General features: G+C 41.0%; 1 protein-coding gene across 1 annotated transcript in view; it reads left to right on the forward strand.

Annotated features, from left to right (window-relative positions):
* Nucleotides 1-220: 220 nt before the first annotated feature.
* LOC123231811 (probable 2-ketogluconate reductase) overlaps nt 221-13,570 on the forward strand; it is a 42,561-nt gene continuing 29,211 nt past the window's right edge. The window contains exon 1 of the mRNA XM_044658116.1: nt 221-239. The gene's annotated coding sequence lies outside the window, so the exon portion shown is untranslated. The remainder of the gene's footprint in view (nt 240-13,570) is intronic.

Raw genomic sequence — 13,570 nt, forward strand, 5'->3', positions numbered from 1 at the left:
CTGAAACATATATAAACTCCATCCTAACTACCTCACCTCAGAGCTCCTTGGCTGAGCTCCCCTAGCGCACATTAGAAATAAAGACTTTCGTTTGCTTGGATTGCATTGTCTCTGTGTGCTCCTTTGGTGGTCATACACTCAGACCCTAACATTTGGGGGCTCGTCCGCTGGATGTGACCTCCTGAGGACCACCTGGTCAGGGGAAGTTCTCTCCTAGATTTTGTGACAACTCTCTAGAGGTGAGTGGTATGTATGTGCAGTGTGACTGATTGTGTGACTGTTTTATGGGGGAAGCTGGACTCTGGATGGGCATAAGGCTTAGTGGATGGCTTAATTACTATTCCTTCTGGGTGAGATAGAAGGACATCCAATGCCAAGTCCCCAGGCAAAGGTCCAATTCCTCACCTGTTTCTGAGTGATGACCAACAATTACTGCATTTCCTGCCTTCCATGAGGAAGCAGGTCAGGAAAGTCGGGAAGAGAATCAATTAAGATGGGTGGGGAGGGAGTTGTCTGAAATCTTGGAGACAAAATATGGAACTTCAAAAGGTTGGAGGTCTTCTGTCCCCTGGGAATAATTAGGGGGAGTCCAAGGTCAGAATCTTGGTGGGATTAGATCCCAGGAAGTCCCATGGTGGAAGCACCATGGGCACAGAGCAAGCATTAGGGCACTAAGTACTTTTAGAAGGATACCAGCAAAAGTGTTTGGACACTGGGTCTTTTTAGAAGTACTCCAGGGAAGGAGGGGTGGAGCCCCAAGCAAGCTCCCACCCTGACACAAGGAAAAGCGTATTTTTCTCTCTCTAGGAAGATAGATTTAAGACTACTTTGTAGATATGGCAATCTCTAAGACAGAGGCATTTGAGAAATTCAGAAAATAATATCTTATTTTCTGAATGTCTTAAACAAGATAACTTAATTGGTTAAAAAAAATCTTATTCTTTGCTCTTATTGAGGCAAGAGTTAAACAAATTAATCTGTCAAACATTTCTCCTTCCATTTTTCACTGGCCATGAGAAAGAGAACGTAGAAATTAAAAGACAGAAAAAGGGACAAATTTGATCACATCACCAAATTCTATCAACAGGTTAAGTACTGAGATATATATCTAATGAAAATTACAAAAGATTCTAAATTGCAATCTAAGAAAAACTTATTCAGACAGAAAGCAATGATTCTGAGTTGTGTACAGAAGTATAGAAATGCAGCTTAATTTTTCTAGCTAGTCAAAAAACCATTAGTCTTGCTCAGTGCTTAACCAAGAGTGAAAAAGCTTCTTTAAACAACCGTGAATTCAACCTAACATTAATCAAACTGTGTTAGTAAAAATTTAACTTAAAGATTATTAGAAGAATGCAATTGGCTTACATTTCAAAATTAGACCCCTTTAGACAGAGACTGGTCCATGAGAAAATTATATGTTGGGAACGAATCATCCACGCTGCCTCAGTTCAGCAGGAAGTAGTAATGAGAAGTTAAAAAAAAACAAAAAACATCGCCCATTTTCCCCAAAACTCATGAACCTTTCTCTACCCATTAGAATATATTTGTTAAGGAATTGAATAGGTATTGATGGTATAGTGTAAATTTATTGACTACTAGTTAAAAAAATGGAATTTCAGTTAAACTTAAGAATGCACAAAACTTATATTGAAAAGCTATCTATTAGGACTTGCAGTGTGTGAAATACAGATTTGAATGATCAGACTTACTAAAAATGCTTATTAGACTGAATTTGAGGATTGCTAAATATAAATATAAAGCATATAAGAATTTAATATCAATTCATTAAAAGATGTGATATAATATAAAGAAGATTTTATGTGATCAAAAAATTTGGGTAAACATATGAGCATGTAAAATTGTTACTCTAACATTGTTACTCTTACATCATATTAAGCAATAGGTAAAAATATAATTAACATTAGGGTTTCAAATTTTGGTAATTCAAAAATAATATATGCATTAAGAATCTAGTATATTATGAATATATAAATTTGGACAGCATTGTAAAAATTATTTTAAAAGCACGTGCAATGTATGAGAAAAAATTCATGATCTAAGGAATAACATGCAATTTGTTTAATAAAAAATATTATGGGTAAGAACAAGTGAGTAGAATAGCCGCATGTAAACAGTCTCAGAGAGGTACAATGACCAATCAAGCATGACTTGCCAGCTTACCTTGGTAAAGTGAGAAAAAAATGAGCAAGAATCTAATATCAACCATATAACATCTATAGTATTGTTCAAAAATTCAGGTTTCCCTAATTGGAAACATTAAAACCTACCTTTTCTTTTTTGTTTTTCATTTAATAATTTTTATTTTTTAGAAAAGTTATCATGGTTACATGATTCATGCTCTTACTTTCCCTTTCACCCCCTGACTGCTCCCCCCCATAGCCGATGCACATTTCCACTGGTTTTAACATGTGTAATTGATCAAGACCTATTTTTCAAACTGTTGATAGTTGCATTAGAGTGGTATTTTGGAGTCTACATCCCCAATCATGTCCGCCTCAAACCATGTGTTCAAGCAGTTGCCTTTCTTCTGTGTTTCCACTCCTGCAGTTCTTCCTCTGAATGTGGGTAGCATTCTTTTCCATAACTTCCTCAGAATTGTTATAGATCATTGCATTGCTGCTAGTACAAAAGTATTCCATCACCAGCATATACCACAATTTGTTCAGCCATTCCCCAATTGAAGGGCATACCCTCATTTTCCAGTTTTTTGCCACCACAAAAACCACGACTAAATATTTTTGTACAAGTCTTTTTATCTATGATCTCTTTGGGGTACAACCCCAACAATGGTATGGCTAGACCAAAGGGTAGGCATTTTTTATAGCCCTTTGAGCATAGTTCCAAATTGACAGCCAAAATGGTTGGATCAGTTCACAACTCCACCAGCAATGCATTAATGTCCCAATTTTGCAACATCCCCTTCCAACATTCATTGCTCTCCCCTGCTCTCATTTTAGCCAATCTGCTAGGTGTGAGGTGATACTTCAGAGTTGTTTTGATTTACATTTCTCTAATCATTAGATTTAGAGTACTTTCTCATGTGCTTATCGATAGTTTTGATTTCTTTATGTGAAAATTGCCTATTCATGTCCCTTTCCCATTTATTGACCAGGGAATAGCTTGATTTTTTTATACAATTGATTTAACTCCTTGTATATTTGAGTAATTAAACCCCTGTCAGAATTTTTTGTTATAAAGATTTTTTCCCAATTTGTTGTTTCCCTTCTGATTTTGGTTGCATTGGTTTTGTTTGTACAAAAGCTTTTTAATTTAATATAATCAAAATTATTTATTTTATATTTTGTAATTTTCTCTAACTCTTGCTTGGTTTTAAAATCTTTCCTTTCCCAGAGATCTGACAAGTATACTATTCTGTGTTCACTTAATATTTTTATAGTTTCCCTCTTTATATTCAAGTCATTCACCCATTCTAAATTTATCTTGGTGTAGGGTGTGAGATGTTGATCTAAACCTAATCTCTCCCATATTGTTTTCCAAATTTCCCAGCACTTTTTGTCAAATAGTGGATTTTTGTCCCAAAAGTTGGGCTCTTTGGGTTTATCATACACTGTCTTGCTGATGTCACTTACCCCAAGTCTATTCCACTGATCCTCCCTTCTGTCTCTTAGCCAGTACCATACCGTTTTGATGACCACTGCTTTATAGTATATTTTAATATCTGGTACTGTTAGACCCCCTTCCTTCACATTTTTTTCCATTATTTCCCTTGATATTCTTGATCTTTTGTTATTCCAGATGAACTTTGTTATAGTTTTTCCTAATTCAGTAAAAAAGCTTTTTGGTAGTTTGATAGGTATGGTGCTAAATAGGTATATTAATTTGTTCGTATAATTCCTGTGTTTGTTTTGGTAGATAGATTCCTAAGTATTTTATATTGTCTAGTGTGATTTTGAATGGTGTTTCTCTTTCTACCTCTTGCTGCTGTGATGTGTTGGAAATATATAGTAATGCTGATGATTTATGTGCATTTATTTTGTATCCTGCAACTTTGCTAAAGTTGTTGATTATTTCTACAAGCTTCTTAGTTGATTCTCTAGGATTTTTTAAGTAGACCATCATATCATCTGCAAAGAGTGATAGCTTAGTCTCCTCATTGCCTATTTTGATACCTTCAATTTCTTTTTCTTCTCTAATTGCTAGTGTTTCTGGTACAATGTTAAATAATAGAGGTGATAATGGTCATCCTCGTTTTACTCCTGATCTTATTGGGAAGGCTTCTAATTTATCCCCCTTGCATATGATGCTTGTTGATGGTTTTAGATATATATTGTTTATTATTTTTAGGAAAGGACCTTCTATTCCTATACTTTCAAGTGTTTTCAATAGGAATGGGTGCTGTATTTTGTTAAAGGCTTTTTCAGCATCTATTGAGATAATCATGTGATTTTTGTTTGTTAGATTCTTGATATGGTCAATTATGTGGATGGTTTTCCTAATGTTGAACCATCCTTGCATTCCTGGTATAAATCCCACCTGATCATGGTGGATGATCCTCTTGATTACTTGCTGGAGTCTCTTTACTAGTATTCTATTTAAGATGTTTTCATCTATGTTCATTAGGGAGATTGGTCTGTAGTTTTCTTTCTCTGTTTTTGATCTACCTGGCTTTGGAATCAGTACCATATTTGTGTCATAAAGGGAATTTGGTAGGACTCCTCCTTTGCTTATTATATCAAATAATTTGTATAGTATTGGGATTAGTTGTTTTTTGAATGTTTGATAGAATTCACTTGTGAATCCATCTCGCCTGGCAATTTTTTCTTAGGGAGTTCTTTGATGTCTTGTTCAATTTCTTTTTCTGATATGGGATTATTTAGGTATTCTATTTCTTCTGCTGTTAATCTAGGCAATTTATATTTTTGTAAACATTCATCCATATCACCTAGATTGCTATATTTATTGCCATATAATTGGGCAAAATAGTTTTTAATGATTGCCTTAATTTCCTCTTCATTGGAGGTGAGGTCTCCCTTTTCATCTTTGATACTGATGATTTGGTTTTCTTCTTTCCTTTTTTATTAGATTGACCAGTACTTTGTCTATTTTATCTCTTCTCAAAATGCCAGCTTCTAGTCTTATTTATCAATTCATTAATTCTTTTACTTTAGATTTTATTAATTTTCTCCCTTGATTTTTAGTATTTCTAATTTAGTTTTCGTCTGGGGATTTTTAATTTGCTTGCTTTCAAGTTTTTTAAGTTGCATGCCCAATTCATTAATCTCTGCCCTCCCTAATTTGTTAACACATACACTCAAGGATATAAATTTCCCCCTGAGTACTGCCTTAGCTGCATCCCACAGAGTTTGGTAGGATGTCTCATCATTGTCATTCTCTTCAATGTAATTGTTGATTGTTTCTATGATTTCTTCTTTGACTAACTGGTTTTGGAGAATCGTATTATTTAATTTCCAATTAGTTTTGGATTTACGTTTCCAGGTGCCCTCACTAATTATTATTTTTATCACATTATGATCCGAGAAGTTTACATTTATTATTTCTGCTTTTTTTTCATTTGTTTGCAATGTTTCTATGCCCTATTACATGGTCAATCTTTGTGAATGTACCATGTGCAGCTGAAAAGAAGTTGTATTCCTTTTTGTCCCTATTTATTTTTCTCCACATATCTATTAAATCTAATTTTTCTAGGATTTCATTCACCTCTCTTACCTCTTTCTTATTTATTTTTTGGTTTGATTTATCTAGATCTGACAGAGGAATATTTAGATCGCCCACTAGTATGGTTTTACTATCTATTTCCTTCTTGAGCTCTGCCAGTTTCTCCTTTATGAATTTGGGTGCTATACCATTTGATGCATACATATTGAGCAATGTTATTTCCTCATTGTCTATACTGCCTTTTATCAGGATGTAATTACTTTCCCTATCTTTTTAAATCATATTTATTTTTACTTTGGCTTTGTCAGAAATCATGATGGCCACTCCTGCCTTCTTTTTCTCATTTGAAGACCAAAAGATTTTGCTCAAGCCCTTAACCTTAAACCTGTGTATGCCCATCCGCCTCATATGTGTTTTTTGTAGACAACATATGGTAGGATTTTGGTTTCTAATCCACTCTGCTATTTGCTTCTGTTTTGTGGGTGAGTTCATCCCATTCACATTCAGAGTTATAATTATCAGTTGTGTATTCCCCAACATTTTGGTATCCTCTCCTAGTTCTACCCCTTCTTCTTACACTATTTCCTTTTAAACCAGTGGTTTGCTTTAAGCTAGTAATCCTTGTCCCCTCCCTTGATTTACTTCCTTTTCTACCCCCTCCCTTGTTATTCCCCTCTTTTTTATTTTTAAGGCCTAATGAATTCCCTCTTTCTTCTTCTGCCCTCCCTTTTTTGGCCTCCCCACTCCCCTGCTCCCCTTGGTTTATCCCTTCTGACTTTCTCATTAGGGTTAGATATATATACTATATCTATATCTATATCTATATCTATATCTATATCTATATCTATACCTATATCTATATCTATATATAATATAGATATACCCAGTGGATATAGCTACTCTTCCCTCTCAGGGTTAATTCCACTGAGGGTAAAGTTCAAATATTACCTCTTAATGCTCTCTTCCTCTCCTTCTTATAATAGTGTTCATCCCCTCCCCTTCCCATGCCCTCTTTGTATGTAATAGAATATCCTACTTTTCTTAGTCATTCAAGTTTCTCTTGGTGTCCTCTACTATTTACCCCCCTCTTTCCCACCCCCATATCATCTTAGACCATATAGTACTCCTACCTCTCCCTATGAATAATTCTTCTAATTACTATAATAATGAAAACTATAATAGTGATTAGAGTTCACTACAGAGAATTACACATAACATTTCTCCACATAGGAATACAAACAATTAGAGCTTATTGAAGCCCTTAAAGAGGCAAATTTAAAAAAATAAGAGTTTTCTTTCTTTTTCCTCTGTTTTTTATTTACCTTTTCATGTTTCTCTTGATTTTTGTGGTTGAATATCGAACTTTCCATTTAGTCCTGGTCTTTTCTGTGCAAATACTTGGAAATCTTCTATCTTGTTGAATGCCCATACTTTCCCCTGGAAGTATATAGTCAGTTTTGATGGGTAGTTGATCCTTGGTTATAGACCCAGTTCTCTTGCCTTTCTGAATATCATATTCTAAGCCTTGCGGTCTTTTAGTGTAGAGGCTGCCATATCCTGTGTGATCCTGATTGGTGCTCCTTGATATCTGAATTGTCTCTTTCTGGCTTCTTGTAAAATTTTTTTTCTTTTACTTGGAAGCTCTTGAATTTGGCTATTATATTACTCATGGTTATCTTTTCAGGGTCTAGTGTAGAGGGTGATCTATGGATCCTTTCAATGTCTATATTGCCCTCTTGTTGTAGAACTTCAGGGCAATTTTGCTGAATAATTTCTTTTATTATGGAGTCTAAATTTCTATTAATTCCTGCTTTTTCAGGAAGACCAATGATTCTCAGGTTGTCTCTTCTAGACCTGTTTTGTTGGTCTGTCACTTTTTCCATTGAGATATTTCATGTTTCCTTCTATTTTATCAGTCTTTTTACTTTGTCGTTTCTGGTCTTCAATTTACTTGCCTCACTTTCCAATTGCAAAATTCTGCCTTTTAAACCTTATTTTCTTGCCTGATTTCCTTTTGAGCTATTTCCCATTTCTCTACACAAATCTTTTCCATATTTCTGGTCATCTCAGATTTGAAGTCTTCAAGAGCTTGTGACCAGTTTTCATTATTTTGGGAGGGTTTGGATGTGATTGCTTGTTTGTTCTCCTCTTCTGTTTGTTCTGTTGTCTGGATTTTATCTGTGTAAAATTTGTCGAGTGTTAAAGATTTCTTCTTGTTAATTTTTCTCTTCTGGGGTTCCTGATTTTGGCTTGCCATTTTTAGCCCAGATCCTTCTCAGCTTTATCCTCACACTCAGGGTCTGTCTGTGCTCTTTAGGCTCCTGAGGTCTCAGGTCTGGTTGTTTTCAGGGTCAAGCCTCCTGGTTGTCCCCCTGCTTGGTCCTTTGCTGGAGGCTCCTTTACCAGTCTCAGGGCACTGCTTCCACAGTCGTGCACCCGTCTGCACTGGTTCCCCACTCAAGGTTTCTGAGCCTTTGCCTGCAACTGCGTCAGCACCTTCATGTACGCCTACGCTCAAGGTCTGTATTCAAAGTCCGCGTGCGTTCTTTAGCCTCTTGGGGTCTTAAGTCTTGCTGCTCTCAGGAGCAGGCCCTGGAGCTGCCAATGACTTAATGGGTGCCCCAAATTTGCTCTACTTCTTTTGTGCTGGCTTTGGCATTGTAGATGGTGTGTGTGGTGAGGGGGTTGCTCAGCTCACGATTTAGTGAGAGCTGTTTCACCCCTTTATAGCATGGAAATGCCCCGAACCCATGTAACTTCAATGCTGGGTCCTGTTGTGGGGTCCCTCCGTTCTTCTGGGTTTGTTTTTATGTCCCTTTTAGGAGTCCTGTATGTTTTCGGTTTGGAGAGGTTAAGCAGCTGCTTTTTACTCTGCCGCCATCCTAACCAGGAAGTCTCAAAACCCACCTTTTCTGAGCAACCCCAGAAACTAATTGACTTGATTGAGTCGATTTTATTGACTCACAGTCCCACTTGGGATGACTACCAACAACTCCTCCGCACCTTGTTTACCTCGGAGGAACGTGACCACATTTATGCCAAAGGGCACAAATTGGTCCTTGGTGATGATGGTTGTCCCATTGTGGCCCCCACCCACCTTGCTGCTGTCTTTCCTGTCACCGGTCCGGATTGGGACTTTGCCCCGGCGGAAGGTAGGGAGCGTCTTCGAACCTACTGCCAGACTCTCTTGGCCAGGCTCTGGGCAGCAGCCCGAAAGCCCACTAATTTGGCTAAAATCGAATCTATACACCAGGGCCCTGAGGAAACTCCAGCAGCATTTTTAGAATGCCTACAGGAGGCATTTAGGATTCATTCCCCCTTGGACCCCATGGCCTCCACTAGTCAGACTGTGGTTCTTCTGGTGTTTGTGAATCAGGCAGCCCCTGACATTAGGAGAAAGCTCCAAAAGCTGGACGAATTTGTCGACCAGCCCCTCTCTGACCTCCTCAAAATAGCAGAGAGTGTCTTTAATTCATGGGAAACCCTGGAGGAAAGGGCAGAGCGATTCAAACAGGAGGATCTTGAATGTCAGTCACAGCACAGGAAGGAGGAAAGGAGAAGGAGAAAAAGCGACAGGAGGATTTCCAGACTCGGGAGGACAAATCTGGGAAACAGTTTTTGAAATGCCAACAGCAGATAACCCGCATTTTAGCTGATGCTCTGGCACAACCCCCACCCCCAGACTTCCCCAGGGGACACCCCAAGGCTTCCAAAGGCTGCTTCCACTTTGGGGACCCAGGCCACTGGAAACATCAGTGCCCTTAGTTCCAGCGAAGGGAGGGACCCTCCGGGCCACACCAGCCCCTGCCGGCCCCTATGGCATGGCCATCCCTCATCAGCTCTCATCCTAGTGGAAGAGGATTGAGAGGGATGGGTCTTGGGCCCCCTCCCTGAGTCCTGGGTAATGGCAAACATCGAGAGGAAATCACTCCCTATGCTGATAGACACAGGAGCAGAACATTCTGTCCTGACAGCCCCTCTGGGGAAGCTGTCCTCTAAGTCATCCTGGGTCCAAGGCATGGCCAGAGTTAACCAGTATCCCTGGACCAGCTCCCGTACTGTCAACCTAGAAACCCGACAAGTCACCCATTCCTTCTTGGTCATTCCAGACAGTCCCGCACTCCTCTTAGGGAGGGACTTGTTACATAAGATTGGAGCCCACATTCAGTTTTCTGCAGGAAGAGTTACAGTCACCGATGACTCAGGGACCCCCCCCCTATATGCTCTGACCCTCTCCCTGCAAGATGAACACAGACTCTTTTCTGGACCAACACCTGAGGATATTCCCCCTCATGTCCTCCCCTGGGTGGAAAAATTGCCCACCGTCTGGGCAGAGTGATCTGGAGTGGACCTTGCTGTCAACCAAACAGTGTGGGTCAAACAATATCTCATGTCCCTAGAGGCACGGAAAGGCATCCAACCCCATACACCCTACTATCCCCAACCCATATACACTTCTGAGCAACATCCACCCCTCCCTGACCTGGTACACTACCCTAGACCTTAAAGATGCCTTTTTTCACCCTTCCTTTTGTGCCCATTAGCCAACCTATTTTTGCCTTTGAATGGTTTTCTGCAGTCCAAGCATACCTTTTTACTCTTGTTTAATATGGTGGGACTTTGCTTCTGATAAATAAAGCCACTAGGGACTTTGCTTCTGATGTCATATTCAGCATACCATTCAGAACCCATTTCACAAACAGTTTTAGGTGAGGATTTGAGAACCATGTACTTGTCAAACCTTAATTAATATAGATGTCTTAAGGGAAGCTTAGGGAGGTCACTAACTTTCCTTGCACCAAGGAAATTATTGCACCAAGGCCAAGACAGCTCAGGTGGTTGCCAAGAAGATCCTCGAGGAAAATTATTCCTAGATTTGGGGTGCCTGCATCTCTGGGGTCAGATAACGGGCCTGCCTTTGCATCCAAAGTCATTCAGTCCCTGACTAAGTCCCTAGGGGTCAAGTGGAAATTCCACTGTGAATACAACCCCCAAAGTTCAGGCCAGGTGGAAGGTGTGAATCGGACCCTAAAAGAAACCTTGACTAAAATGGTCCTTGAGTCTGGTGGAGATTGGGTGGCTCCTACTCCTTGCCCTGTTTAAAGCTCGGAAAACGCTGGGCCCCCTATCCTTATCCCCTTATGAGGTATTGTATGGATCCCTATCCCCCATTTTATCTTCCTTTTCCCTCCTCTGACACTAACCAGACCCCACAATTATGCGATTTTGTTCTCTCTTTTTCTCAGCTACAACAGGATCTTTGGCCCTGCTTGTGAGCATGGCTCCAGCCCCGCCCCCCCACCCCACCCCGCGGCTCCACATTCCTTTAAGCCTGGAAACTGGATCTGGGTTAGGAGACACCAGAAGAGGGCATTCCAGCCCCGTTGGAAGGGGCAGTCTGTTGTTCTTTTTGTAACCCTTCTGCCCTAAAGGTTGATGGATCGGCCCCTGGATCCACCATTCCCACGTCTGACCCACAGACCCCCGACCCCAGCCAAATCACCTGGACTGTCTGCAGCCGACCTGACAACCCTTGAAGATTTGTCTGACCCCCAATGTTTCGGCCCCACCTTAGGCCCCTGCTTCCTTTCCACCTACTATTGACCTTAGCCGTGGGATATCAGCCCCACAGAGCCTCCTTTGACAACCCTCACCAACCCTGGAAATGGACCCTCTATTCATTAGAAGGGGGAGAGCTCCAGACGACTGTCACCTCAGGCTCCCCAAAATTTCCCCTTCCCGAATGTAAGATTATTGCCTACATTTGGGGATGTGACTATCAAGGGGTAACCATAAAACACAGCCCCGTGTGCATCACTACCTCTGCCTGGCGAGCCCCCAGCCTCCTGACCCCTCCTAGTCCCCCTGACCCCACCACTGCCCCTCAATTTAAAGACCCCTTTGAAAGCCCCTTGTGGCCGCTTCTTCAAGCCTCTTATATGGCGCTTAACAATTCCCAACCCAATTTGACCAAAAATTGCTGGCTTTGTTTGAGTGCTCGTCCCCCTTCCTATGATGCTACAGCTTTAAACGCCTCCTATAATACCTTTGCCTCGGACCAACCGACTTCTTGTGACTGGGGAGACCAAAAGGTCGGCGTAACATTGCAACCCATTACTGGTTGGGGAACCTGCATCAGGAACTCTTCCCTTATCAGAAAAAAAACCCAGTGTCTTCCCCAAGTTGGGAGCCCCCCACCATCGGCACTAAGTATTACATTCCCCAGGAGCTCCTTGATCCTGTTCTGTAACTGGTCTCATCCCTTGTGTCGTGTAATCTACTTTAGCGACCCACTCGTATAGGGTCTGCCTGCTTGTCACCATTCTCCCTCGGGTGATTTATTATCCTGAGGAACAATTCTTAGCCTTGTAACACTCAGAGTCCCCCCGGGTTCAACGGAAACCCGTGATGGCCCTAACCCTCACCACTATTCTTGGGTTGGCAGGAGCAGGCGCGGGTATCACCTCTCTAGCTCTCCACCGAGCCAATATGGCAGCATTACACCATGCTGTGAATACTGACCTTAGGAGGGTTGAGCAGTTGCTGGAAGCCCTGGAGAAGTCCCTGACTTCCCTTTCAGCGGTAGTTCTGCAGAATAGGAAGGGTCTTGACCTCCTTTTCCTTAAAGATGGTGGTCTCTGTGCTGCCCATTGGGAAGAGTGTGGCTTCTATACAAACCACACCAACATAGGCAGAGAATCAACTTAAAAGGAGCCTCGACTCCAGGGAGAGAGCCTGGACAACAGGCCAACCATGGTACCAGCAGCTATTTCAGTCTTCCCCGGGCCTCACCACACTCATCCCCATGCTTTTGGGTCCCTTGGTGATTTTTGTTATTCTGCTGACTTTTGGGCCCTGTATCCTTAACTGCTTGGTTTGGATCATTAAAGATCGTATCAACGCTGTCCAGCTCATGGTTCTGAAGCAACTGTATCAACCCCTGGATACCATCCCCGAACCATGTAACGATGTGGCTATGAGGAGGATTCCTCATTACAGACAATCAGGAGTAGGGAATGAAGTAAAGTAAATAAAACTAAAACTGGTCAACTGACCCCCACCCTGTATACCTGCTTGTTGTGTAAGTACAGAATGTTCCTGGCAAAGTTCTAGGAATGACAAGGTCCCCAAGTATGTCTGCACCCCACCATCTTCAGGGCAAAAGTCCTGTTTCCTCATCTTCAAAGCAAAGCCCTGTAAGCACCAGACCGAGACCCTGTCTTCAAAGTGAAGTCCTGTTTTTCTCATAAGTATTAAACCTGTAGCAATCCAGGTATACATTAATTGTGATATTATTTTAAGAAGTATTCAAAAACTTAACTCTTATACTGCTAATGATTGATCCCTGCAATCTTGAGTCAAATTGAATGTTGACCTTGCCAAATCCCTAGCCCTTCCCTAAGGCTACACCCCAGAAGAGAGTCAGTTATCTCAGTCTCCTTACTTTTCCTTCAATGATCAATTAACATAGGTATCAAACATCAGTAGATGCCTTAGGCCCTATCCACCCTGGATCCTGATCTTAGCTCTACCTATTGTTTCAGATTTTGGTAGTTTGCATTTTATGATGATTACCTCATAATGTTAATGTATCAGGCCACCAGCCTCTCCCCTTCCCCCCATACTGTTGTATGTAACCCCAATAAAAGTGACAAGACATCAGTTGGCAAGAGAGCTCTTGACCATCAGAGCTCCTAACCATGAAGCTCTTGACCATCAGAGCTTACTCGCTGTCTGTCTACCTTATGCCAAAACTTTCTGTGTCTGCGTGTCTTTATTCTCGCCTTATGTTCTCTTTCCATTATTCCTTAACCCGTAACCCATTTTCACTCAGTCCTTGGTTCCCCTTTCTGAGTGTCCAACCCACTAGGAATCTTCGTGGAGTCGGTGGACGGCTTCAAAACCAAAA

The sequence above is a fragment of the Gracilinanus agilis genome, chromosome 1 (assembly GCF_016433145.1).
Source record: "Gracilinanus agilis isolate LMUSP501 chromosome 1, AgileGrace, whole genome shotgun sequence".
Classification (NCBI taxonomy): domain Eukaryota; kingdom Metazoa; phylum Chordata; class Mammalia; order Didelphimorphia; family Didelphidae; genus Gracilinanus; species Gracilinanus agilis.